At 50.4% G+C, this 27,560-nt stretch overlaps 1 protein-coding gene across 3 annotated transcripts in view; it reads left to right on the top strand.

Annotated features, from left to right (window-relative positions):
• The window catches only part of ITPRIP (inositol 1,4,5-trisphosphate receptor interacting protein), a 280,644-nt gene that overhangs the window by 94,958 nt on the left and 158,126 nt on the right, over positions 1–27,560 (top strand). The window contains exon 2 of one of the 3 annotated variants that reach the window (XM_069611750.1): positions 14,924–14,994. The exons of the other annotated variants lie outside the window; for them this stretch is intronic. The gene's annotated coding sequence lies outside the window, so the exon portion shown is untranslated. The remainder of the gene's footprint in view (positions 1–14,923; positions 14,995–27,560) is intronic. 3 annotated transcript variants of the gene reach the window in all.

Raw genomic sequence — 27,560 nt, 5'->3', positions numbered from 1 at the left:
GTTTAAGCAAAGACACATGGAACACTGGATGTATCTTTAACGTATTAGGCAACTTTAATTTGCATGCCCCCGTAGATATACATTTCACAATTTCATAGGGTCCAATAAACCTGGGGGCAAATTTACGGGGTCCCTTTAAAGGCAAATTGTGTGTTGAAAGCCAGACCTTATCCCCCACTTTATACTGAGGAGGAACTCTCCTATTTCGGTCTGCATATTTTTTATATTGTTCCTTAGCCTGGTCTAAATTGGCTCATGCTTTCTGTCTGAGGTGTAGTAGTACCTCTTTTCTATCTTGAAGCATAGGAATATTCTCCATATCAGGTAGATGTTCTGGTAACATATTTTGTGTGTGACCATACAAACACACATTTGGAGACATACCCAATGAAGCGTGTTCAGTGTTATTATAAGTAAACACAGCCAACCACAAAGACTGTACCCAAGATTCACGACCCTCACTTAAATAACACCGTAAATATTGTTCCAGCGTCTGATTGACTCTCTCTGTTTGTCCATCCGTCTGTGGGTGATAACTGGTGGACAACGCACACTCCATGCCTAACATTTTACAAAAAGCACGCCAAAATTTGGAAGTAAATTGAGGGCCTCTATCCGATACAATACTATGAGGTAGCCCATGTAATCTGACCACATGTTGCAAGAACAATTCCGCCAATCTCCCTGCTCCTGGGATTCCTTTACAAGGTATGAAATGGGCTTGTTTAGAGAGATAATCCACCACCACCCAGATTGTGTCATACTGATCACCCGGAGGCAAATCAGTAATGAAATCCATGGATATATGTGTCCAAATCTTCTCCGGGGTGGGTAGTGGCTTGAGTAACCCTGCCTTTTTTTTATGGTCTGACTTACTGCGTACACATGTTTCACACTCTTGAATGTACTTCATAGAATCTTGTCTTAACCCTGGCCACCAGAAATATTTCTCCAACAACCCTTGGGTCTTTTGCTTCCTGAATGTCCTGCTAAAGGTGAATTATGACACCAATGCATCGCCTTCCTCTGCAAGGCGAGCGTCGGTAAAAACATTTTACAATTTACCTGCATAATAAGGAAGCCCACTGTGGAATGTTTCTGCAGGATTTTTTCCCCAATTCAATTGGACCTTTCCTTTCATTTCTTGTTTTACTTGTCTCAGTAATTGAGTCATTACTGCTCCTACAACCTTTTCCGCAGGAATGATAGTCTTCACTTCGGTTACACTGCTTTCCATATTTTGCTGCCTAGATAAAGCGTCCGCCTTACCATTTTTTCTCCCTGGTCTAAAAGTGACTACAAAATTAAACTCATTAAAGTACTGTGACCATCTTAACTGCATTGGACTTAATGTATGAGCTGTCTTGAAGTATTGTAAGTTTTTATGATCAGTGACCACTGTAACCTGATATTTGGCCCCCAACAAATAATGTCGCCACTCCAAAAATGCTGCTCTAATCGCCAATAACTCTTTATCAGTGATTGAATAGTTTTGTTCGCAGCTAGTAAGCTTGCGAGAGTAGAAAGCTACTGGATGCCATACTCATTCTTCATCCTTTTGAGACAATATTGCTCCAACAGCCATGTTAGAAGCATCTGTTTCCACTTGGAAAGGTTTTTCTGGGTTAGGGTGTCTCAATACAGGAGCTGATGTAAATGCTTTCTTTAACTCTTGAAAAGCTACTTCTGCCTCAGTGTTCCAATCAAACTTAGTGGCTTTCCTCAATAGTTTGGTAATGGGGGTAACGATTTGTGAAAAATTTGATATAAAGCGCCTATAAAAGTTTGCAAAACCGAAAAAGGACTGGATATCCTTAATGCACTGAGGCGCTGGCCATTCCGTAACTGCTTGTACTTTTTTCTTGTCCATCACAATACCAGAGGGAGTCAAAATAAAACCAAGAAATTCCACTTGAGTGGTATGAAAGGCACATTTTTCCAGTTTTACATACAACTGATGGTCTTGTAATTTTGTTAACACTGCTCTCACATGCTCTATGTGTTGCTTTTCAGAAGAGGAATAAATTAAAATGTCATCAATATAAACTATAACAAACTGATCTAGAAACTCACTCAACACCTCCTGCATAAAGTATTGAAATGCTGCCGGAGCATTACACAAACCAAAAGGCATCACAAGATATTCAAACAAACCAAACTTAGTCCTGAAGGCTGTCTTCCACTCATCCCCCTCTTTCACACGGATTAAATGGTAAGCCCCTCTCAAATCTAATTTGGTAGAAACCACTGCTGTTTTTACTTGATCCAATAATACTGAAATCAAAGGCAAGGGGTACCTGTTCTTCACTGTCACCTTATTCAATGCTCTATAATCAATGCATGTCCTAAGTGTTCCCTCTTTCTTTGGGACAAAGAACAAAGGTGACGACACAGGTGAGGTGGAATGTCTAATAAATCCCTTACTTAACATGTCATCCAGGTATTCACGTAAATGCTGGTTTTCTGTTTCAGTCAAAGCATAGATTCTGCTACAAGGTAATTTAGCCCCTGGTTCCAATTCAATTACGCAATCATAAGATCTATGGGGTGGTAACCTGTCTGCTCCCCCTTTGTCAAATACTTAAGCTAAATCGTGGTACTGATTTGGAATACTCACAGCCATTGCTCCCACCATTTGTGGTTCTGCCACCTGGTCTGCCAAATATAATGCGGGTCTCACCTCCTCCTCCATGTGACCCTCACATTCCACTCCTGCAAATACCACCTCTCGCTTAATCCAATCAATCCTGGGATTGTGTTTAAGTAACCAAGGCATGCCCAGAATGAGCCCGAATTGAGGTGCCGCTATTAAATCAAATACAATTTCCTCTATATGTCCAGACTCACACCTCATTAGAATGGGTTTAGTTTGTTGACATATGGGTCCTGAAACCAATGGTGATCCATCCACTCATTGCACCCCCTCAACCTGAGCTTTTTCCCTTAAAGGTAAACCCAATCTTTTCGCCAATCCAATGTCAATGAAATTACCGGTGGCGCCTGAGTCCACCATTGCAGACACTAGCTGCTTAGTACAGGCAAAAAGTAAAGTCACCAAAATGTACAAATGTGAATTTCTTTTCCCTGTCGTATTTGCACTCCAATTGGGGAACCTATTAATTTCTGGGCCTGTCGCCTGCGTTCCCCCTAAGGCCGGCCCAGTCCTTTTCCCGTCTCAACCTTGCTTCTATCCACCCCTGCTCCTTTCTTGGGAGTATTCGGGCAAGTTCTAATAAAGTGTCCTGGTTGTCCACAATAAAGGCACAAGTTGTTAGCCTTCCGTTGCTCTTTTTCTGCAACAGACAAGGGCCCCCTTATTCCACCAATTTGCATAGGTTCTCCTTCTGTATTCCTGTTTCCCTTACCCCGATCCAACCTAGCAAAAGACAACACTTCTGGTCTTTTCTTCTCCCCCTTGCGTTCTCCAATACGATGATCCAATCTTAGGGCTAAGTCAATCATGGCGGTGCATGTACTAGGCTGAGGTTCTACTTGAGCAATAGCATCCTTCAATTTCTCTTTGAGCCCTTAATAAAACAACACAGTCTGTTTATTCTCAGGCCAATCAGTTTCAATCACCAACCTATTAAATTGGGTAACATACGAAACCAAGTCGCGTGTTCCTTGTCTTAAAGCTAACAATTCTTTGTCTTGAGCCAAAGACACCTCTCAGCGATCAAATAACCTACCAAACTCCACTAGAAAACCATCCCAATTATATAATAATGGATCATCCTTTTGCACCAAAGGCATAGCCCATGCTGCCGCATCTCCAGTTAAATAGGAAATAACAAATGCTGTTCTAGCTTGTGTTGTCTCAAACGCCTTAGCTTTGCACAAAAAATGAAGTCTGCATTGTGTTAAAAAGGTCATGTATTTCTTAGGGTCTCCTGTGAATCTTTCTGGTGCGGCTAATGGCACACTATTAGAGGGCTGCACAATTACAGTAGGCGGGACTCTACCAGTTTGCCCTCCCGTAGAAGTTCCAGCCCCATCCAGCGGGGTGCCTTGTGCGACCAACCCTTGTACTTGAGCTTTCAATATACTAGACTCTTACCTAGCTTGTACCAATTCTACTTGTATGTCTTGTAGTGCTTTTAGCACATCTGCTAAAGGAGGAGGATTTGTATCCATTTGGCCTGGGTGGTTCAATTACCCCGAAATCGGGGGCAGGTAATTCTGTCAAGCTTATAAGGGAATAGGGGTCTCAATCCCCTCTTCCGAACCACAGAAGCCAAATAGATTGACCCCTCCCACCGTGGTTGGCACGGGCGCCTGAAGACTGATATCACAGGAAGCCACGTGGCAGCCAATGGGGGGAAGATGGAGTTAGGGAAAAGGGGATGGAGTGATAAAGGAAAGGAGGGGAACATACACAAGCAAATACATACAATATAGCGATATTCCGGAACCTGTACCTCTATTTCCAGAACACCTAACCTGACCTCCTATACCTGTAATGACCTTGGTACATATGAATCATAAGAGCTCTTTAAACTCCCCTTTGCACCTCACAGAGCATAAGCGGATAACCTAGAACATGGACTTTGAACATAACATAGGGATTAAACATAACGTAGGACTTGGACAGTCATTTCTTGAACACACATAGATTGACTTACAAGCTAAATGGCACAAACAAAAGGGTGTCCCTTTTTATGAAGACACGAGACACATGGCCCGTTGGGCACAATGAAGCCACAAACAATGATTTAGGAAAAAAGACACACACAAACATGCCCTTGTACTGTGTGGACCCATGCGTGTTCTTTACATAGTCTCTATATCTTTCCCAGTGCCTAGTTTTATCCATTCAGAGTTTTATAGCATGTTTCTCCACATGGCGTGTCTAATGCATGGCATGTATCTTAGGGCGTGTTACCTCACACACCCAACCACAGCGTTGAAGTAGCAAATTAATAAACAAGTAAGCATATAGCAACTCCAGAAAATGAACACTGGGGTTAAAAACACTTAACTGATGGTCCGGATGTCTCACAAGGACATCCGGACATTGAAGAGCGATGCCCGAAGCTTATGGGAGCCCGCTTCACCGCCGCGGCCCGTGGTTATTCAGCTGTTCGTCACCGTCGCGGCCTGGGGAAGCTCCAAGAGTCCTTCGGCGTCTGAGAATTTCTGCATGCCTGCTCCTAAACTGCCGTCGCCCGTGCTGAAAATCATTAATTACCTGCACCGAGGCACGGGCGGCGGCGAGTTTTAACAGTTGCTGCTAATGAGCAGCTGTTGTGGCGCGCGATAGGAGAACTACACCTATCCCAACGCCTCATGGGAAATGTAGTTTATCACCTCTTGCAAAGCAAGAAACGCCGACCTGAAGCTTTCCTCAGATTCCTGACACCAAGGCCCGTGCAGGCCTGAAAACTAAACTAGAGTAGGCCTCTAACTAGGCCTCTACCCGGGAAGCCACCATCGAAGGCGTTGTCCCCCGAAGATTCGGTAACTATCAGTAAGAGCATCAACAGGATTGCTACGGCGGTGGGCCTAGTACCGGTTTTGCCCACAGTTATGGGCCAATCCGCCAAAAGGTTTTCCACAGTTTTGGAAGACGATCCTGAGGACTCTTACGAAGAGAGCCAGGTACCCCTCTCAAGCACCCTGAGGAGATCCTCTGAACGCCTTAGGGCGGAGGACCCGGTTCCTGCTCAGCTGGGTCCATTTGGGTCATCCAAGTGGACCACGGAGCAATTTGAGGGGTATATGGATCGGCTGCAGCAGGTTTTCGGTGCTCTGATCAACCTCTGCCGAAAAAAGCTCGGGTAGACCCTAACCCTCATATACAAGTTGCCCAACACCTAGATGTTCAACACTATGTTGATTATCAAGAAGATGTACAGAAGGACACGTATAGAGACATCTATACAGAATAAGAGGAGACTTCTTTTCTGGACAATTATGGGGGAGATCAAGGCGCAACTGACAACTGGGAGGACACCCAGCAGCACGATCACAATTCTGATATCGTTTGCCTCGACTCTCCCCCATCCACACTGGTTAGGCAGGCTCCCCCAGTGGATGATCAAATGGCTTTCAACAACACGTTGAAAAAAGCAGCGGAATTCTTTAAAATTGCCACGATTGAGGCATTGCCTGAACAGGATTTCGCAGAAAACATTATTAATGACAAGCCTCCGACTAGCCAGTCTATCCCTCTCTTAAGCTCTGTAAAGAGACGGCTGGCCCCTTCTTTGCTCACACCCGCTCAGACGAGGGCTGTGAACCCAAGGGTCGAAAAACTCTTCTGGCCCTCCCCCACCGACCCGCTTTACATCAAAGGGCACGCAATCCCAGACTCGCTGATGGTGACCAACACTCGCAAGAGAGCAGGGGTTCCCCTTGCCACGGGAGAGTCACCCCCGGACAAGGAGTCCAAAAGGTTGTATGCCTTAGGCAAACGGGTCACGTCGGTGGCTGCTTATACCGTCCGGATTGCCAATAACACAACGTTACTGGCAAGCTACGTCGACGCCCAATTGAACCTACTCCAGGAAGGCCTCCAGGAGGTTCCGGAACCAACAAGAGTCAAGCTTCTCGCCATTATCTCGGAGGGTAAACTTGCCAATCAAAATGTTGTAAAGAATACCATGGACTCTGCAGAGACAGCTGGCAGGTCTCTCGCACAGGTTACTCTCCTAAAGAGACACGCGTGGCTGCGCACGTCGGGTTTCAGGCCTGAGACCCAGGCATCCATCATCAATAAACCCATTGAAGAGGCCAACCTCTTCGGTAAGGCGGTAGACGATGCGTTGGAGACAGCCAAGAAGGAGGATGAGACTATTAAGTCGCTGCACCAAATTTCCCAAAAACCCTCTTCACTGAGGGGCAGCAATTCTCGGCGGTCCTTTCGAGGACAAGCCCGCGCCGCTCAAAATAATTTCGGCACGGGCAACTTCAACGCAAGTCAACCGGCTGCAAGCCCCACTTACTACCCGCAGAGGGGTCAGAAGCGCGGAAAGAATAGAGGCAGAGGCTCCAATTCCAGAGGTGCATCAACCTCGGGTCAGAAATTACCACCAAGTTCAGGTCCCCTCCCATGTCTCTCCGGTCGGGGGGCGATTAACATCTTTCCTCAAGGCATGGGAGGGGATAACTTCAGACCAGCGGGTATTAAAGACGGTCGCCCACGGTTATTGCGTGGAATTCGCCTGACCCCCACAGTTCAGACCGCCGAAACATTGACGCCTTTCACCGGAACATCTTCAGATCCTGGTCCAAGAGGTGGAGGCGCTGCTGGGAAAGGACGCCATAGAAGCCGTCCCGATTCTTCAGGTAAACAAGGGTATTTATTCAATATACTTCCTTGAACCCAAAAAGGATCTCACCATGCGTCCTGTTCTAGACCTGCGCCCAGCGAACAAGTTCATAAAGCCCCAGAAGTTTTGCATGGTAACACTTCAAGAGGTGATCCCATTGCTAAAACAAGGGGACTTCATGACAACATTGGATATGAAAGATGCATACTTTCATATTTCAATGCTGCCAGAGCACAGAAAATTCCTAAGGTTCGTGATTCAGGACAAACACTACCAGTTCAAGGTACTTCCCTTCGGCATAGCCTCGGCGCCACAGGTGTTTACCAAGGTCCTGGCAGTGGCAGCAGCACACCTGCGCAGACTTTCAGTTCCAGTTTACCCTTACCTCGACGATTGGCTCATCACAGGGGACTCGTTCGACGTTTGTTTTTCGAACACCCAAAAGACAGTAGACCTACTGTTCAGCCCGGGATATTCTATCAACGAAAAGAAATCCAGCTTAGTCCCCAGCCAAGTAAAACAGTTCCTGGGGGCTCTAATTCGCACGGAAGACGGTCTAGTCTTCCCTTCCAGGAAGAGGGTTCAGAACATGCTCTCTCAAGTTCCTCAGTATGTAGCCAGTCGGAAGGTGACGGTACGCAAAGCTATGCGTTTGCTAGGGATGATGGCGTCATGCATATACCTGGTCCCCCACGCGCGGCTGCGCATGCGTCCCATGCAGGAGTGGCTCAACAGCCAGTGGTGTCAGGCCAGCGGACAATGGGAAGATCTGTTAGTTGTCTTGCCAGCCCTTGTTCTCTCTCTGCAGTGGTGGTCGAGGGAGAACCTCTTGAAGGGGAAAACCTTCACCACCCCTGCAGTGGAAGCCACTCTCACGACAGACGCATCTCTCACAGGGTGGGGGGCTCACCTGCTTCAACAGACAGCGCACGGAGTGTGGTCCCCTCAGGTAGCATCCAACCATATAAACCTTCTGGAGCTACTAGCAGTGTTCAAAGCATTGAAGGCCTTTCAGGAGCAACTGCAAGGGAAGACAGTGCTGGTCCTAACTGACAGCACAACAGCAATGTATTATCTGAACAGGCAGGGGGGCACTCACTCTCCAGGGCTATCCAAGCTGTCCCAAAACATCTGGATATGGGCTCTCAAACACAAGATGTTCCTGATATCCCAACATGTTCCAGGGGAACTCAATCTTCTGGCAGACGTACTCAGCAGATATTTTCCTCTGCCAGAAGAATACGAATGGCGTCTGCACGAAGACATTGTATCCAACGTCTTCGCAGAATGGGGGTTTCCAGAGATCGACTTGTTCGCTACTCAGGAAAACGCCCAATGCCCAGATTACGCCTCCAGGTACTCCCAGAACCGATCCAAGGGGAACGGTCTCTGGATAACTTGGTCGGGGAAATTTGTTAACGCTTTTCCCCTGACTCCCCTTCTGAACAAGATAGTGCACAAGATGCACCAGGAACCAGTCACCATGATTCGGGTGGCTCCCATGTGGGCCCGCCAACCCTGGTTCGCGCACCTGATGGAAATGTCCCTCTCCCCACCAGTCAAGCTGCCCTGCCCGTACAACATGTTGTCTCAGGACAGGGGGGAGACTCTGCACCCATGCCCACAAACTCTGAACTTAGCAGCCTGGCTCCTGAAGTCATAGAGTTTGGACATCTGCAACTCCCTCAAAGATGCATGGACATACTGAGGGAGGCAAGAAAGCCTAACACACGTTATTGCTATGCCAGCAAATGGAAACGTTTTGTCATTTGGTGCAGTTCCAAAGGCGTCAATCCCACCGATTGTTCGCCTTCACACATTGTGTTATATCTAACCCATCTGTTGGACTCTGGGTTAGTCTTCAATTCCTTAAAGGTTCACCTAGCGGTGTTGTCAGCCTACACCGCGTCACAGCAGAAGGTGTCGTGGTGGTAAATACCTGTGATTAAAGCCTTTATGGAAGGGGTTAAAAGAATTTATCCCCCCATCACTCACCCAGCCCCTGGGTGGGATCTAAATGTGGTTTTAACTAGGCTCATGGGACCCCCTTTTGAGCCTATGCATAAAGCTAGTCTGAAAGACCTGACTTACAAGACAGCCTTTCTAGTAGCTATCACTTCTATCAGAAGAGTTAGCGAATTACAGGTCCTCTCGGTCTTGGACCCCTTTGTTACAGTCCACAAAGATAAAGTAGTTCTGCGCACTCATCCCAGATTTGCGCTGAAATTTATTTTGAAGTTCCATGTGAACCAGTCAATCGAACTACCCACGTTCTTCCAGAGACCTACTAACATGGCCGAAGGAAGCCTTCACACACTAGATGTGCGCAGGGCAGTCATGTTCTACATGGATAGAACTAAACCACTGAGGAAAACTAAACAATTTTTTGTTTCAGTGGCAGCTGGTAGAGAAGGGGACCCTGTCTCTAAATCAGCAATATCAAGGTGGATTGTCAAATGCATCACACTATGTTACACTCTTGCAAAGAGAGAACTGCCCTTCAAGCCTAGAGCACATTCTACTTGAGGCACTGGGGCATCCATAGCATTCATTGCAAATGTTCCCCTAGAGTCCATTTGCAAAGCGGCAACCTGGAGTTATGTACACACCTTTACAAAACACTATTGCCTAGACACTCCTTCTAGGTCTGATTCTCAGGTGGGACAAGCAGTACTAAGACATCTTTTTTTCTACTGTTCCTTCTCACAACCTGTTAAAATGGATTTCTGAACTCTGTCCTGGAGGGGCAGAGGGTCAGAAGGCCAGCCTAGTTTCTTGGAACAGGGTAACCTCTGGACAAGCCAGACCAATCAGGGTAGCGATCGCGGCGGTCAAGACTAGGTCTCAAGAGGGGTCAGGGTGACTGAAAGCCAGCAATGAGCACACAAAGCAAGGACACTTACAAATTATTCCAAGTTGGTGTTATAATAAAAATTATATACACATTTATTACAAGGCCTTTGTAACATTGAACGTAGCGAGAAATCACAATAAAACTCAAGTAAACCAACACATACCAAACCAATACAATATATATACAAATACAAACGAGTCTAACGAGTTAGACGCACGAAATGTGTAGACCACCTAGATGGGGAGGAAAACAGGCAGTGCGAATAATAATTAGACCCACGGCACCTTCAGAGGCACCTAACTAAAAGGAAGTCCAAGCCCTACGAAGAGTGGAGCCTTGTACTCAAAAGTACCTGCACACGCTGGTGCCACCAACGGGCAAAAAGGGGAGTCTCTTCGAGGGAATCAGGCAGTTTAGTTTGGTGAACAAATGAAGATGAACAGAGCTCCGCGACTCAAGCGCAGCCTCCACTGTGGGCAGAAGCAGAGCGCGAGTACGGAAAGGCGTGCTGTTAGACACAGCGGGGAAAAGCTATGGGATCCTGCAGGAGGGCGACCAGTTCCTAGCGATGCTACTCACCGGTCCCCGATGCAAGCAGACCCAGGCTTCTCCGCGTCAGTTTCAGTGCTGGCAGGTTCAGATACGAGCAGGGGACGTCTCGGCGTTGTGCAGTTTCCGCAGCAGCAGAAGTTGAGTTGGGGACGTCCCAAACGCAGTGAACCCGCACAGTTTGTTACCACAGCAGGGCAACGGAGTGGCCGTGTGTATTTCAGCCAAATGTACACTACTCACTTCAGACCTGGGAATGCCAAGTGTACGAATCGTGTGAGAGTGACAAGGACTCGAAATACAACACAACCTGACGGCGGTTACAGAGCAAGACTCCTGGGTAGGCTGGTCAGTCTGCTGGATGGCCCAGAGACACTTCCGAAGGCTTACGTGCAGGAGATGGTGAAGATGCCGAGAATAGTTGTTCCCACTATTCCAAGGGTCGAAGTACCAGTACAGGCCTTCTCGTTCGATCAGAGGTAGAAAGGGTTTCACCAAGCGACAGCAGTGCAGAGGAACAGTCCTTCAGCGGGTCACCAGCGATTCCTCGGTTCAGCCTCTTGGTTGCAGGATACTTGGCTCCTGTATTCCTTTGTTCGTGAGAACTCAGGAGATCGACCTGGTAGTGGTGTTTCCAGCCCCCTCTTATCCACCGTTCCCTTCGCGCCAAAACAGAGGGGACCCAATGGGAGATCTGATCACAAAACACTCACACCATACGTGGACCTATCACGGACCACTGACCATCTGTGTTTCGCGGGAAAGTACATGCCCAAATAAGGAAGGCCCCGGGTTGGCTCGACCTGGGGAAGGTGAAGGGGGCAAGACGGTCAACGGACAGGACAACGAGCCTCGTGGTCTGGCCATTTTGGGAGCCAGGCCACCATTTTGAGCTAAGCGCGAGAAACACGCTTAAACGCCAAAAAGAGCTCAAAAACACAAAGAAACGATCGCTGCCACCAGTCCCGTCCGTGATTCACTTGCACCGTTCGTTAACAATCCCAAGAGAGTATCTAGGGCCTGTAGTAGACTAGAGACCCAAGAGAGCAGTAACTTAGCTTACAGTGCCCTCTTGTGCCACGTTGCGCGAAAGTTGCAACATGATAAAAGAACTACGGAAAACAACGTTTCCCGGTACTGACTGTCTTAAGGGCATGTCAGTTTCCCCCTAAGAATGGAGCGAAAGCTCAGAGGAGTGCGGCAGAAGGCTGCACTTCTCTGGCAAAGTCTAGATCCTGGTGAAAACAACAGCAAAAAGTTTAGGGGTTGCCACATGGAAGGAAAATGACCCACAATTAAGAAATCTTTCCTAACACAACCCACCTCCAACTCCGGGTACTGCTCGCTAGTCTATGCACAGCATGTGATTCTAAGCAGATTAACAAGCATCAGAAGACATGCATTACTTACCGTAAAAGCATTTCTGATGATTGTATCTGCTTAGATTCACATGTGCCCTCCCTGCCTCCCCGCTCGGGATGGAAGAACATAGACTTCTTACTACTTTCTCTCTTCATGTACTCACTTACTATAGCCTTGGGCACCCTCATGGCAGAAAAAATACAATCAGAGGGACCTCGGCGCGTGAGGGATTTTGGGTGCTAGACACGTCACGATAGGGATAGTGTTTCAGACACACCTATGCCGATGTCCCCTTTCGGTCCCCCGAAAGACAAGATGCAGTACTCCGCGGTTACCACTGGATGTCGGACCATATGCACAGCATGTGAATCTAAGCAGATACAATCATCAGAAATGCTTTCCGGTAAGTAATGCATGTCATTCAGGAAGAGCACTGACAAGAACACACTCCTTCACTATTTAAAATTAAATCTACCATACGGACAATTCCTTCTTATTAGGAGGAACTGTACGCAGAAGATCGAATTTATGAACCATTCGGAAAAACTGAAAGACAGATTAATTGACAGAGGGTATCCTAAGAAGTTGGTTAAACAACATTACAAACGAGCCCTCAATACACACTGTGAGACCTGTCTATCAGCAAAGATCAGAGAAAACAATAACAGACTCACCTGTGTATCTACATTTTCCCCAATAAGTAATTTGATCAAGAGGAGTGTCAACAAGAACTGGCATTTGGTGAAATGCCCAGGGAGTTTGTCTCAGAAACCGATGTTCGCGTTTAAATGCAATATGAACCTCAAACAAAAACTGGTCCACAAATGTAAACCGGAGTTAGGACATCATAAATGTGGCCACTGTGAGGCGTGTCAATTTACCTCCACGAGAAAATCCTTCGAATATGGCAACAAGAAGGAGTGAGTGTTAAAAAATCATACAAATTGCTTGAGTAAGAATGTTATATACATTATTCAATGCCCATGTGGTCTTATACATGCGGGCAAAACGATGAGAGAGGTACGTCAAAGAATATCGGAACATCGTTCCTGTATAAGAAACAAAGTACAAGACAAACCATTAGCAGAACATTTCTCAAAATTGGGACACACTGACAGAGACAATAGGTGGTTTGTACTTCAAACCATCAAGACGCCCATGAGAGGGGGCAATATGTCCACCATGCTACATAGAGAGGAACAAAGATGGATCCACTCTTTGGACTCAGTGAAGAATGGTCTGAATATATCCATAGAATGGAATGGAACGAATTGGTTACAGGATAATGAGACACGTTATTTTTAAGATGTGAACCCCCGCTATATACCATATGTTGTGTATACACATGAATATAATGGGGATGATACACATTTAGTATTTAATAGGGTGTGGATAGACATTTCTCTACTCATCTCTTGATGAGATAGAGCGGGCGTGTAGTAGAGAGATGAAGTCTCCCAAAATATCAGGCACATGAGATTATATGTGCCAGATGAGATGCCACGCACCGCAGGAAACGATTGAATTCCATCAATAACATCCATTGATTGCACACCCGTGGAACGATAATGAACTCACTGTATATGTGGGCAAAAAAGAAGAAAAAATCTTTCCTCTCGATCCGGCATAATATACAGCGGTGGACGAAGGGTCCATTTTCAAAGTTCCCTAGTTAGGGATTTTTATAAGTCCGAAGATTTACAGGGGGCTAGTGGTAGCTGGTTCCATATGGTCCACATCAAGCCACACCCACTTATTTTGGTATGGCGGGGGCAAGTTGCACGTATTTAATCTAACGATTGAATTTTGGCAGCATGATGGAAATTTCCGCTTAATGTATCCAATTGACCTCTTTGCTAATGGAACTATTTAAATCTACAAAAAAAAATTTAAAACATGTTTTGTTTATGATTCAACATGATACTTTCACATGTGACCACTACAAGTCCCAGGATTCTCTTGGGGCTAGGATAATGAGTCCTTCAGCCATGTTTATGGCCTATATTAGTGAGCCATGCCCCCAAAAACGTTGTGTATGCTGTGGCGAGCTGAATCAGAACGCGAACATCATAACGGTAAGCAATGCATCGTTATGTGCAGTGTGTGAAAGTTAGAACAACATGAGTTTTGATACTCACTCACGGCCAAGTAGTAATGTGAATGTCCGCGGAGTGTGGAAGTTACAATAACATGAGCTGCGATGTTCATTCACGGCAGCCCAGCACTTCATGCTGTGGTGAGACAAAGACTAGCGTGAACGAAGGAATGATGACAAAGGCGGGTGGTCGCGCTGTGTGTGTGAGAAAGATAAACATGAGCGCTGATGCTCATTTACTGCCAAACAGAGAGGTGGCGAGGGGCATGCTCCACCTACACCTATAACTGGCGAGCGCACGACGGGTTATCTAGGGCATGGAGCGGACATCAGGTGGTCAAGATGTAGATGCACTAGAATTTGTAACATTCTGCAGTACCTAGAACAGTATTGATCATGGTCACTTGTAATAATGCGAGCTCATGTGTAAAACTCATAGCCCGAGAGAAATCATGGAGCATGCAAGCTTAAGTATGACAAGGTCAGCGGGCTTTACCATGCGAGAGGAATTTTGGGGGACCGATGATATGATTGAATATTGATTCCCAAATAGGTTAAGAACATTTTTTTTGACAAAAATATCCCTATTACATTATATGGGGGCCGCGAGGAAGAATGACATCAATTCTAGGGTATCAGTTTGACACAAAATATTTATTGTACTGCATTATATGGGTGCCGCCAGGAAGAAAGATACCAATCCTATGGTATCAGATTGCCAAAAAATATTCATGGTATTGCATTGAGCCAGATACATGCAGAAGCATGATGTTTTTGCTGTATTTTACACAGGAATCGTTGATGAGTGCTTGAAGAAAATCTGGCAACCAGAATAGAATATATCTGGACCTTTGACACACAAGGTGAGGCGATATGAGAGGTGTGATCTTCAGTAAAAAATAGGCTCATGTACTACTCTCTGTGTTGCATCCCAGGCACGAGCAGGGATTTTCCTCTTTGGAGAGTTATTGACAGATATGCAAGATACTCTCATACCTGTACTACCAGTCAGGTAAGCCAAAAGATCTAAATTATAACAACATAATGTCCAGATGTTTACGTCATGTGTGCATTGGAGGCTGATGTAGATGCATTGTCCTCCTCTTTCATTGCAGTGTAGGTGTAGATTAACCCATCACCACTGCAGGATAAACTCCATCGTTTGACACGCAACTCCATCATTTTGTGTTTAGATGAGTGTCAATCTGTATGAACATAAAATGAGTTATACACACAAGATATATCTGTGTCTATATAAATAAGAGATCGGAATTCTGATGGTTTGTATATTATCTATTTGTAGATTGTGTTTTGAAGACATCCTCCACCGTATTGAAATTTCAGAGTGGTTGCAACTTAGCCATCCCTTTCCTGAAGAAGGTCGCTTTTAGTAACTGGCTCAAACCAGGTGTCCATTTTGCGACGACCGAAACATATGTTGAGTTATATCAAATAAGCAGGATGCTATTTGTTTTTGTGTATTAACACTTACTGAAATTCTAATGAAGTGTTGAAACTTATGTGAATATATATGTTTTCTAGGTGTACAGAGTACCCTAAGTTTGGAATATTGACATGTATAGTGAGAGTGTGAATGAATGATGGAATGAATGGTGGTGTACAAATGTGGATGCTGAGAATAATAATGTTTTATGTAAGATACATATAAATAAATATATATTTTTTGACAAGATTTGGTATTGTCTATTGTAACAGATGTTCTGATCTCATTCCGCCCAGGTTCATTTTCTGTTGTTTCATTATATTTAGCTTAAAGGCCCTGTGGCAGTAAGGCATTCCCTATTTTTGAAACAAGAACTAGAAGAGCCTGGTTAACTTGAAGGCAACAGCTACTGGGAGCTACTTTTGATCCCCCAGGCCAACTGGTGCCACACAAATATAACCATGTCGTGTCGTTAACACTGTGTTTGGAAATGTACTTGAAGGAGTATGCAGACACATCGATAAAACATTTGAACTAGAATAAAATGCCTAGTTTGCATCTTTTGTTGAAGTTATATTTGTGGCCTGCTATTTATTAAGGAGCTCCTCATAACCCAGAAGTCTGATACCCAGGAGCAGTTTTTAGCTCCTGTTCAACAGGCACTTATTTAAATCCCAACTATAGGCATCAGCTATGAGGATTCCACTTTTCAAGATGGAGACTGCAGCTCGAATCCTTCCCCAATGCTCTGTGCATACCATATGTATGAAAGGAGCATAATGTCTGCTATTACGAGCCTGATCTTTGGTGTCGTCTTTGCCAGGGTGAACTCATCTTTACGTACTCCTAGCTATTGTGAATGACAAAAGTTTTATTTTTTGTTTTGATGAGGAATTTGTACTAATGCCAAGGAAAGCTACATGGGCCATGGTGCATATTCTCGCTGGATTGGTTTTATTCTACACCTCTTTGTCACTCAATTACAGTGTTAGACGCACTACCTCAACTCTGCCCCAACACTCATGCCAGTGACAACATTATATCCTTGGAGTGCCATTCCCAAAAAGCGGGTATGGGGTCACAGTTTTACCCAGCACTCCATGTCCGTGGGCCATATCTTTAGCAGTGGTTTTTCCTTCCTGGCACCCTCATATCCAGGCATCAAAATTAGGATTTGATGACAAAGAGAAAAAAGCAGTGCCTGGGTATCCGTCATCACCCCTAAGGCAGGAGCTACCTCTGGGGAACCAGGAGCTAGTACATAGCATGCAGCAACTGTTGTTTGTGTGCAAGATGCAAACTGTAACATTTACAGGGTAATTCATGGAAATTCGCACAAAAGTGTCGCACGCGGCTGGTGCACAGCGTGCCCGTGCGAATGTCTGCGCCAGCCGCGTGCGATAAAATCAATTTCCGTGCACAGCGAATTCATGGATTCTCGCCTCCAAAAGCAGACGTGGCGCAGAGTGGCGCAGCGACCCTGCAGCAGCGCCAGTTACACCCCCAGGAACGCCCTCGCGCAAGGAAAAGCCATCAAGATCGCAAAACCATCGCAAAGGGCTGCGCCAAGCCTGTACCAGTTTACCGGACTGGCAAACAGCAAACGCAAAGCGGGGAATGTGTATTACGGGTTTAGGAAACACGCGTGCGCGAGAAGTTTCACACGCGATCTGGCCTGAGGGAGCGTGTGCGTGTATTTCAGTGGTGCGCGAGAAGTTTCACACGCGATTGGCCTGGGCGCGTGTATTTCAGAGGTGTGCGAGAAGTTTCACACGCGATCGGGCCAGGGGGAGCATGTGCGTGTATTTCAGGAGTGCGCGAGAAGTTTCACACGCGATTGGCCTGGGCGCGTGTATTTCAGAGGTGTGCGAGAAGTTTCACATGCGATCTGGCCTGAGGGAGCGTGTGCGTGTATTTCAGGGGTGTGCAAGAAGTTCCACATGCGATTGGCCTGGGCGCGTGTAGTTCAGAGGTGTGCGAGAAGTTTCACACGCGATCGGGCCTGGGGGAGCGTGTGCATGTATTTCAGGGCTGCGCGAGAAGTTCCACACACGATCAGGCCTGGGGGAGCGTGTGCGTGTATTTCAGAGGTGCGTGAGAAGTTCCACACGCGATTGGCCTGGGCGCGTGTATTCCAGAGGTGCGCGATAGTTTCACATGCGATTGGCCTGTGCGCGTGTATTTCAGGGGTGCGCAAGAAGTTCCACACGCGATCTGGCCTGTGGGAGCGTGTGCGTGTATTTCAGAGGTGCGCGAGAAGTTTCACACGCGATTGGCCTAGGCGCGTGTATTTCAGAGGTGCGCGAGAAGTTTCACATGCGATCGGGCCTGGGGGAGCGTGTGCGTGTATTTCAGGGGTGCGCGAGAAGTTCCACACGCGATTGGCCTGGGCGCGTGTAGTTCAGAGGTGCACGAGAAGTTTCACACGCGATCGGGCCTGGGGGAGCGTGTGCGTGTATTTCAGGTGTGCGCGAGAAGTTCAACACGCGATCAGGCCTGGGGGAGCGTGTGCGTATATTTCAGAGGTGCGCGAGAAGTTCCAAACGCGATTGGCCTGGGCGCGTGTATTCCAGAGGTGCGCGAGAAGTTTCACACGCGATTGGCCTGTGTGCGTGTATTTCAGGGGTGCGCGAGAAGTTCCACACGCGATCTGGCCTGCGGGAGCGTGTGCGTGTATTTCAGAGGTGCGCGAGAAATTTCACACGTGAACGGGCTGGATGCTTGTATTTCAGGGGTGCGCGAGAAGTTTCACACGCGATTGGCCTGGACGCGTGTATTTCAGAGGTGCGCGAGAAGTTTCACACGCGATCGGTCCTGGGGGAGCGTGTGCATGTATTTCAGGGGTGCGCGAGAAGTTCCACACGTGATTGGCCTGGGCGCGTGTAGTTCAGAGGTGCGCGAGAAGTTTCACACGCGATCGGGCCTGGAGGAGTGTGTGTGTGTATTTCAGGGGTGCGCGAGAAGTTCCACACGCGATCAGGCCTGGGGGAGCGTGTGCGTGTATTTCAGAGGTGTGCGAGAAGTTCCACACGCGATTGGCCTGGGCGCGTGTATTCCAGAGGTGCGCGAGAAGTTTCACACGCGATTGGCCTGTGCGCGTGTATTTCAGGGGTGCGCGAGAAGTTCCACACGCAATCGGGCCTGGGGGAGCGTGTGTGTGTATTTCAGGGGTGCTCGAGACGTTTTACACGCGAATGGCCTGGATGCGTGCATTTCAGGGGTGCGTGAGAAGTTCCACACGCGATTGGCCTGGGCGCGTGTATTCCAGAGGTGCGCGAGAAGTTCCACACGCGATCGGGCCTGGGGGAGCGTGTGCGTGTATTTCAGGGGTGCGCGAGAAGTTCCACACGCGATCAGGCCTGGGGGAGCGTGTGCGTGTATTTCAGAGGTGCGCGAGAAGTTCCACACGCGATTGGCCTGGGCGCGTGTATTCCAGAGGTGTGCGAGAAGTTTCACATGCGATCTGGCCTGAGGGAGCGTGTGCGTGTATTTCAGGGGTGTGCAAGAAGTTCCACATGCGATTGGCCTGGGCGCGTGTAGTTCAGAGGTGTGCGAGAAGTTTCACACGCGATCGGGCCTGGGGGAGCGTGTGCATGTATTTCAGGGCTGCGCGAGAAGTTCCACACACGATCAGGCCTGGGGGAGCGTGTGCGTGTATTTCAGAGGTGCGTGAGAAGTTCCACACGCGATTGGCCTGGGCGCGTGTATTCCAGAGGTGCGCGATAGTTTCACATGCGATTGGCCTGTGCGCGTGTATTTCAGGGGTGCGCAAGAAGTTCCACACGCGATCTGGCCTGTGGGAGCGTGTGCGTGTATTTCAGAGGTGCGCGAGAAGTTTCACACGCGATTGGCCTAGGCGCGTGTATTTCAGAGGTGCGCGAGAAGTTTCACATGCGATCGGGCCTGGGGGAGCGTGTGCGTGTATTTCAGGGGTGCGCGAGAAGTTCCACACGCGATTGGCCTGGGCGCGTGTAGTTCAGAGGTGCACGAGAAGTTTCACACGCGATCGGGCCTGGGGGAGCGTGTGCGTGTATTTCAGGTGTGCGCGAGAAGTTCAACACGCGATCAGGCCTGGGGGAGCGTGTGCGTATATTTCAGAGGTGCGCGAGAAGTTCCAAACGCGATTGGCCTGGGCGCGTGTATTCCAGAGGTGCGCGAGAAGTTTCACACGCGATTGGCCTGTGTGCGTGTATTTCAGGGGTGCGCGAGAAGTTCCACACGCGATCTGGCCTGCGGGAGCGTGTGCGTGTATTTCAGAGGTGCGCGAGAAATTTCACACGTGAACGGGCTGGATGCTTGTATTTCAGGGGTGCGCGAGAAGTTTCACACGCGATTGGCCTGGACGCGTGTATTTCAGAGGTGCGCGAGAAGTTTCACACGCGATCGGTCCTGGGGGAGCGTGTGCATGTATTTCAGGGGTGCGCGAGAAGTTCCACACGTGATTGGCCTGGGCGCGTGTAGTTCAGAGGTGCGCGAGAAGTTTCACACGCGATCGGGCCTGGAGGAGTGTGTGTGTGTATTTCAGGGGTGCGCGAGAAGTTCCACACGCGATCAGGCCTGGGGGAGCGTGTGCGTGTATTTCAGAGGTGTGCGAGAAGTTCCACACGCGATTGGCCTGGGCGCGTGTATTCCAGAGGTGCGCGAGAAGTTTCACACGCGATTGGCCTGTGCGCGTGTATTTCAGGGGTGCGCGAGAAGTTCCACACGCAATCGGGCCTGGGGGAGCGTGTGTGTGTATTTCAGGGGTGCTCGAGACGTTTTACACGCGAATGGCCTGGATGCGTGCATTTCAGGGGTGCGTGAGAAGTTCCACACGCGATTGGCCTGGGCGCGTGTATTCCAGAGGTGCGCGAGAAGTTCCACACGCGATCGGGCCTGGGGGAGCGTGTGCGTGTATTTCAGGGGTGCGCGAGAAGTTCCACACGCGATCAGGCCTGGGGGAGCGTGTGCGTGTATTTCAGAGGTGCGCGAGAAGTTCCACACGCGATTGGCCTGGGCGCGTGTATTCCAGAGGTGCACGAGAAGTTTCACACGCGATTGGCCTGTGCGCATGTATTTCAGGGGTGCGCGAGAAGTTCCACACGCAATCGGGCCTGGGGGAGCGTGTGTGTGTATTTCAGGGGTGCTCGAGACGTTTTACACGCGAATGGCCTGGATGCGTGCATTTCAGGGGTGCGCGAGAAGTTCCACACGCGATTGGCCTGGGCGCGTGTATTCCAGAGGTGCGCGAGAAGTTCCACACGCGATCGGGTCTGGGGGAGCGTGTGCGTGTATTTCAGGGGTGCTCCAGACGTTTTACACGCGAATGGCCTGGATGCGTGCATTTCAGGGGTGCGCGAGAAGTTCCACACGCGATTGGCCTGGGCGCGTGTATTCCAGAGGTGCGCGAGAAGTTCCACACGCGATCGGGCCTGGGGGAGCGTGTGCGTGTATTTCAGGGGTGCTTCAGACGTTTTACACGCGAATGGCCTGGATGCGTGCATTTCAGGGGTGCGCGAGAAGTTCCACACGCGATTGGCCTGGGCGCGTGTATTCCAGAGGTGCACGAGAAGTTTCACACGCGATTGGCCTGTGCGCATGTATTTCAGGGGTGCGCGAGAAGTTCCACACGCAATCGGGCCTGGGGGAGCGTGTGTGTGTATTTCAGGGGTGCTCGAGACGTTTTACACGCGAATGGCCTGGATGCGTGCATTTCAGGGGTGCGCGAGAAGTTCCACACGCGATTGGCCTGGGCGCGTGTATTCCAGAGGTGCGCGAGAAGTTCCACACGCGATCGGGCCTGGGGGAGCGTGTGCGTGTATTTCCGAGGTGCGCAAGAAGTTTCACACGTGATTGGCCTGGGCGCGTGTATTTCAGGGGTGCGCGAGAAGTTCCACACGCGATCGGGCCTGGGGGAGCGTGTGCGTGTATTTCAGGGGTGCGCAAGAAGTTTCACACGCGATTTCAGCAGGGTACGTGTATTTCAGGGGTGCGCGAGAAGTTTCACACGCGATTTCAGCAGGGTACGTGTATTTCAGGGGTCCCGGGGAGTCCTACATGTGATTTGGCAGTGTGGGTCCTCCCAGGTGTTCCCTGTACACCCTCCACGGCCCCTGCAGGCAGCCCACACCACAGGGGACTATCCTGCATCCCTGGCCATGTCCCGCAGGCAGCCCACCCAACATGGGCATGCCCCCCAGCAAAGGCACATGTCTCCTTGCACTACTGATCACCAACTCATGACCCCTTGCACCCCCACCCCCAGCATTGCGGGTCACCTGCCAGCAGGCCCCCACTCATGTCCCACTCATGTCCCCCTGCACCCCCACCCCCCAGCATTGCGGGGCACCTGCCAGCAGACCCCCACTCATGTCCCACTCATGTCCCCCTGCACCCCCACCCCACAGCATTGCGGGGCACCTGCCAGCAGGCCCCCACTCATGTCCCACTCATGTCCCCCTGCATCCCCACCCCCAGCATTGCGGGGCACCTGCCAGCAGGCCCCCACTCATGTCCCACTCATGTCCCCCTGCACCCCCACCCCCCAGCATTGCGGGGCACCTGCCAGCAGGCCCCCACTCATGTCCCACTCATGTCCCCCTGCACCCACACCCCCCAGCATTGCGGGGCACCTGCCAGCAGGCCCCCACTCATGTCCCACTCATGTCCCCCTGCACCCCCACCCCCCAGCATTGCGGGGCACCTGCCAGCAGGCCCCCACTCATGTCCCACTCATGTCCCCCTGCACCCCCACCCCCCAGCATTGCGGGGCACCTGCCAGCAGGCCCCCACTCATGTCCCCCTGCACCCCCACCCCCCCGGCATTGCGGGGCACCTGCCAGCAGGCCCCCACTCATGTCCCCCTGCATCCCCACCCCCAGCATTGCAGGGCACCTGCCAGCAGGCCCCCACACACGTCCCCCAGCCAACATGTCATCACAATCTAGATCCCTGGCCCTTATGGTCAGCCTCCAAATGCCAAACACCCACCCGAGTATTGCATCCACCCACTTAGAAATGGCAATGACATGATAGAACCCCAATTGCAAGTTTGGAAATGAACACATGTCCCTCACATACACGCAATGGGTGTCAGTGAATCTCAAAACCCATATCATGATATGCATGATACCAATGAGATGATACTACACATTGAAGTTTGATGAAAAAATGTATTAAAAACAGCATAAATGGAATTAAAAATAAACAAATGACAATGGGAATCAAAAACCAAAAGCAGCATGTCCGTAAAATAATGAAAAACGACAAATCATAATCCAAAGGAAAGGTGTCCAAAGTCACAGTTCAAGAAAGTAAATCCAAGGTAAAAACAAAACCGAAAACCATTGCTCCATGGGTAAATCCAAAAAAAAAAAAAAATCCACCAGTCAACTATATACCGATAAACAAATCAGGGTCCACGATCCCAACTGAAGAAATGAAACCTATATAAAAATACTAACTAATAAAAAAACTATATACATAAATGTGGTCCATTGTCCAAAAGGTCCAAAATAAATAAAAAAGCAAAGGAAACCTAACACTAACTACATAACTATTTACAAGGGCAGCGGGCTAGTCCGACGGCTCACTGGTTGTTGTCATGGGCCAGGGCATCATCAAACTCCTGTTCAATGGCTTGGAGGCGGGCATGTTCCCTGGCCCCAAGGTCTCGCAGGGATAATGCAGTGTCCAGCTCCAACTCCCTGCGAAGACCCTCGAGGCACTAAGCCCGCCTCAGCGCCCTCCGCATGGAGTTCTCCGCCCTGACCATTGTGAGCCATTCCTCCTCTGCCCGCTGCCGCTCCACACCTATCTGCTGGCCCAAACGCTCCCACACGGAAGCCACTCCCATTCCAGGGTTCTCCTGCCCTCCGGCCGATGCCTGCACCCCTGATGTTGATGGCGCCGAGCCATGATGCCTCCCACGTCGAGCCTGCCGCTGCCTCTGATGCAACTGCCTGTGCCAGCATGACGGCATCCAGGCTGATGGAATCCACCGACGCCGTCGCGCACATGCCCTGCCCGATGATGCCGTGACATCCTCCATCTGCTGGGGTCCAGTTGCTGGTGTGTCCACCCCTGCTGGACCTCCGGCTCCCGACTGTGGCAGAGATGTGATCCTCACCGAGGTGGCTGCATTGGTCGGGGCAGGTCCACAGGGGGCCCTGGTGGCATCTGGGCCGGAAGACGGCATGGAGTACGACTGGCGCATAGCCTCCACAGAGGAGGAGAGGGTCGCCAGAGTGCCCGACACATGTACGAGACCCCCGACCATGACCGCTCCCAACTGGGCCACGTTGCCACGGTGCTCTTCGTGATGACGTCCGTGCTCCCCCCGGGAAGCACGCACCTCATCACGAATGACAGCCGTGCGCAACGCGACACCAATCAGGACCTTCTCCATACGGCCAGGGGTCCCCTTGTCCGCAGGTGGAGGGGAGTCAGATGACATGGACATCCCGCCTACCTGCGGACGGGCCTGGTATGGGGCATCCCTGCTGGTGCATGGTGGTGCAGTCACAGTGTCAGGGACAGTGACATGCACAGGCACCTCCACGGCGACCTGTGCTGCCTCCTGCGCCTGCCCCTGGACTGCACCACTTGCACCAGCAGGGATGCCCCCACCAGGCCCCATGTGCGGCTCAGTAGCGGCCTCCTCCTCCTCTGTGGAAACCACCAACCTGGATGGCTCCACACCGTCTTCCGCCGTTGCAAGCCCCTGTGGGGGCTCACCCACCCCTTCCGCTGCAGCCGTGGGGGCATCCCCGCCGCTTAGCTCCACAGCGCCGTCTCCGCCCTCTTCTTCACTTTGCGCTGTGTAGAGGGAGACATAGAACACAAGCATCAGGGTACTGTACAATGGTCCCCTAGACAGGAAGCAATAGCAGATGAGTGGCACTGTCAAAGATCACTTCCATCATGTCCCTCCAAAACACATGGGTCAGTGCAGGCAAAACACATGCAGTAACAGGCATGGCGCATGCTATGGACGTAAGCAAACATGTTCAAGGGACTCTTGAAGCATACAATGTTGTTTTTGGACTCACATGCATCATGGGTCATGCCTATCACATGCACACACTTCAACGTACTTTCATCCATCTGGACTTGTACACCCCAGACACAGTGGATGCAAGGATAACTAGGCTGCATCAGTGATTCTGATCATTGTCACAGACATGTGTCATGCATCCATGGCATTCACAAGTCACAGACACGCAGGTCAGAAACACAGACATGGACACCATACATGTACATGGCATCAGCACCCATCCCTCACCCCCACCCATGTCCAGGAACAGACACTGGCATGCTCTCATGTCTCCATTCCGCATAGGGCTCCCCATGTTGCATTTAAACACATACACCAACCGTGTGCTTCACACATTACTGGTCTCACATGCATGACCATGATGTCCCTGCACACACACACGTGTACATGGCCTATGTCACACATACATGCAAGTATCAGACAACCAGCACACTGCAACATGCCCTGTCTCACACAGCAATGCTTGGCCACTTACCGCTCGACTCCAGACGGGTCTGCCTCTCAAGGATCTGGGCATGGAGCGCTGGGCGTAGGCGTTCCAGGACCCTCAGCTGGATGGTACTCATGCTGCTCCGGCCCCCCTCCACGAGGCGCCGGGCCTTTATGAGGGTAATGGACCTGAAGTCCTACCAGCGCTTCTTGACTTGCTTGATGTTGCGGGTTGCCACCCCCTCCGCGTTGATGGCAACCACAAAGTCGTCCCAGATCCTGTCCCGTCCTTAATTGTCGGCGCGTGGTGATCCGAAGAGGGCATCATAATGCCCCAGGACAAGCTCCACCAGGACACCAACTTCCTTCTGACTGAAGCTGGTGGCCCTCTGCCCCTCTGGCTTGGGGTCGCCAGTGGTCGCGGATGGTGTTTGCCCCGACATGGCGACCCCCGAGGCAGGCATGGGTGGGCAACTGGGTCCTGGGGCTGGGCTGTGGAGCGATGGTATCCCAGTCGGGAGTGTTCTGTTCCAGCAGGGGTGGACACAGCAACTGGACCCCTGCAGATGGCTCATGTGCAGGCACCAAATGGCAGGGCACGGTGGCAGCAGGCAGGCAGGCAGCAGCAGATGGCTCGTGGGAGGCTGCTCGGGGCTCTGGGGGGCAGTAATTCGGCCTTTTGGGCAGGAGCGTGGTCTTCCGTGTGCTTACGCGTGGCTGGCTTGATACGGAGTGATTTGGCACGTGAAAATTCTGCACGTCAGCATGTAAATCGAGGAAAGGACCTTAGCGCGTAAGCGCGTCAGCACGCATACGCGATTCCATTGGACCAAAGGCCCTTAGCGCGTATGCGCGTCTGTGACGTATCGCACATGGGCGTTGCTTTTCGTGGGGTGCGGTGCGTGTGTTTTGCAGGCGTTGGGGTTCACACGCTATTACTTCACAGCGGGTGGGTGTTGGCTACGCGTTCTTCTACACGCAAGGCAGACGGTGAGTGGTACCCTGCTCCCCCAGGCCCGATCGCGTGTAAAACTTCTCGCGCACCTCTGAAATACACGCGCCCAGGCCAATCGCGTGTGGAACTTCTCGCGCACCTCTGAAATACACGCGCCCAGGCCAATCGCGTGTGGAACTTCTCATGCACCTCTGAAATACACGTGCACAGGCCAATCGCGTGTGGAACTTCTCGCGCACCCCTGAAATACACGCGCACAGGCCAATCGCGTGTGAAACTTCTCGCGCACCTCTGAAATACACGTGCCCAGGCCAATCGCGTGTGGAACTTCTCGCGCACCTCTGAAATACACGCGCCCAGGCCAATTGTGTGTGGAACTTCTCGCGCACCCCTGAAATACACGCACCCAGGCCATTCGCGTGTAAAACTTCTCGCGCACCCCTGAAATACACGCACACGCTCCCCCAGGCCCGATCGCGTGTGGAACTTCTCGCACACCTCGGAAATACACGCGCCCAGGCCAATCGCGTGTGGAACTTCTCGCGCACCCCTGAAATCCACGCGCCCAGGCCAATCGCAGGTGGAACTTCTCGCGCACCTCTGAAATACACGCACACGCTCCCCCAGGCCAATCTCGTGTGGAACTTCTTGCGCACCCCTGAAATACACACGCCCAGGCCAATCGCGTGTGGAACTTCTGGCGCACCTCTGAAATACACACACACGCTCCCCCAGCCCAATCGCGTGTGGAACTTCTCGTGCACCTCTGAAATACACGTGCACGATCCCCCAGGCCAATCGCGTGTGGAACTTCTCGCGCACCTCTGAAATACATGCACCCAGGCCAATCGCGTGTGGAACTTCTCGCGCACCCCTGCAATACACGCGCACAGGCCAATCGCGTGTGAAACTTCTCGCGCACCTCTGAAATACACGCGCCCAGGCCAATCACGTGTGGAACTTCTCGCGCACCTCTGAAATACACGCGCCCAGGCCAATCGCGTGTGAAACTTCGCGCGCACCTCTGAAATACACGCACACGCTCCCCCAGGCCGATCGCGTGTGGAACTTCTCGCGCACCTCTGAAATACATGCGCCTAGGCCAATCGCGTGTGGAACTTCTCGCGCACCCCTGAAATACACGCGCCCAGGCCAATCGCGTGTGGAACTTCTTGCGCACCTCTGAAATACACGCACACGCGTGCACCTCTGAAATACACGCACACGCTCCCCCAGGCCCGATCGCGTGTGGAACTTCTCGCGCGTGTAGAACTTTGGCGCACATTTTTTGCCTGCTTTCGTGTGGCGTACATGTATGGGCCTGTGCGCGTCTTTGGCCGTGCGCTGTTTTTCCCTATTCCATTCCATGAATACGTGTTGTAGGCGAGCGTGTGGGCGTTCCGCGCACTTGCCTCCCGTACTTCCCCCGTGACGCCCACATTTTCACGAGTTGTTCCCCATTCTGCGTGTAACGCCCGTGTTACGCCTACTTTTGTTATGTGCGCCGCGCTATGTGCGAATTCGCTGTGGCCTTATCGCACGGCGTTCGATGACCTGTGCGCCAGCG

Source organism: Ambystoma mexicanum, chromosome 8 (assembly GCF_040938575.1).
Source record: "Ambystoma mexicanum isolate Mex_15411 chromosome 8, UKY_AmexF1_1, whole genome shotgun sequence".
NCBI lineage: Eukaryota > Metazoa > Chordata > Amphibia > Caudata > Ambystomatidae > Ambystoma > Ambystoma mexicanum.
This window is presented reverse-complemented; position numbering and strand designations above follow the sequence as displayed.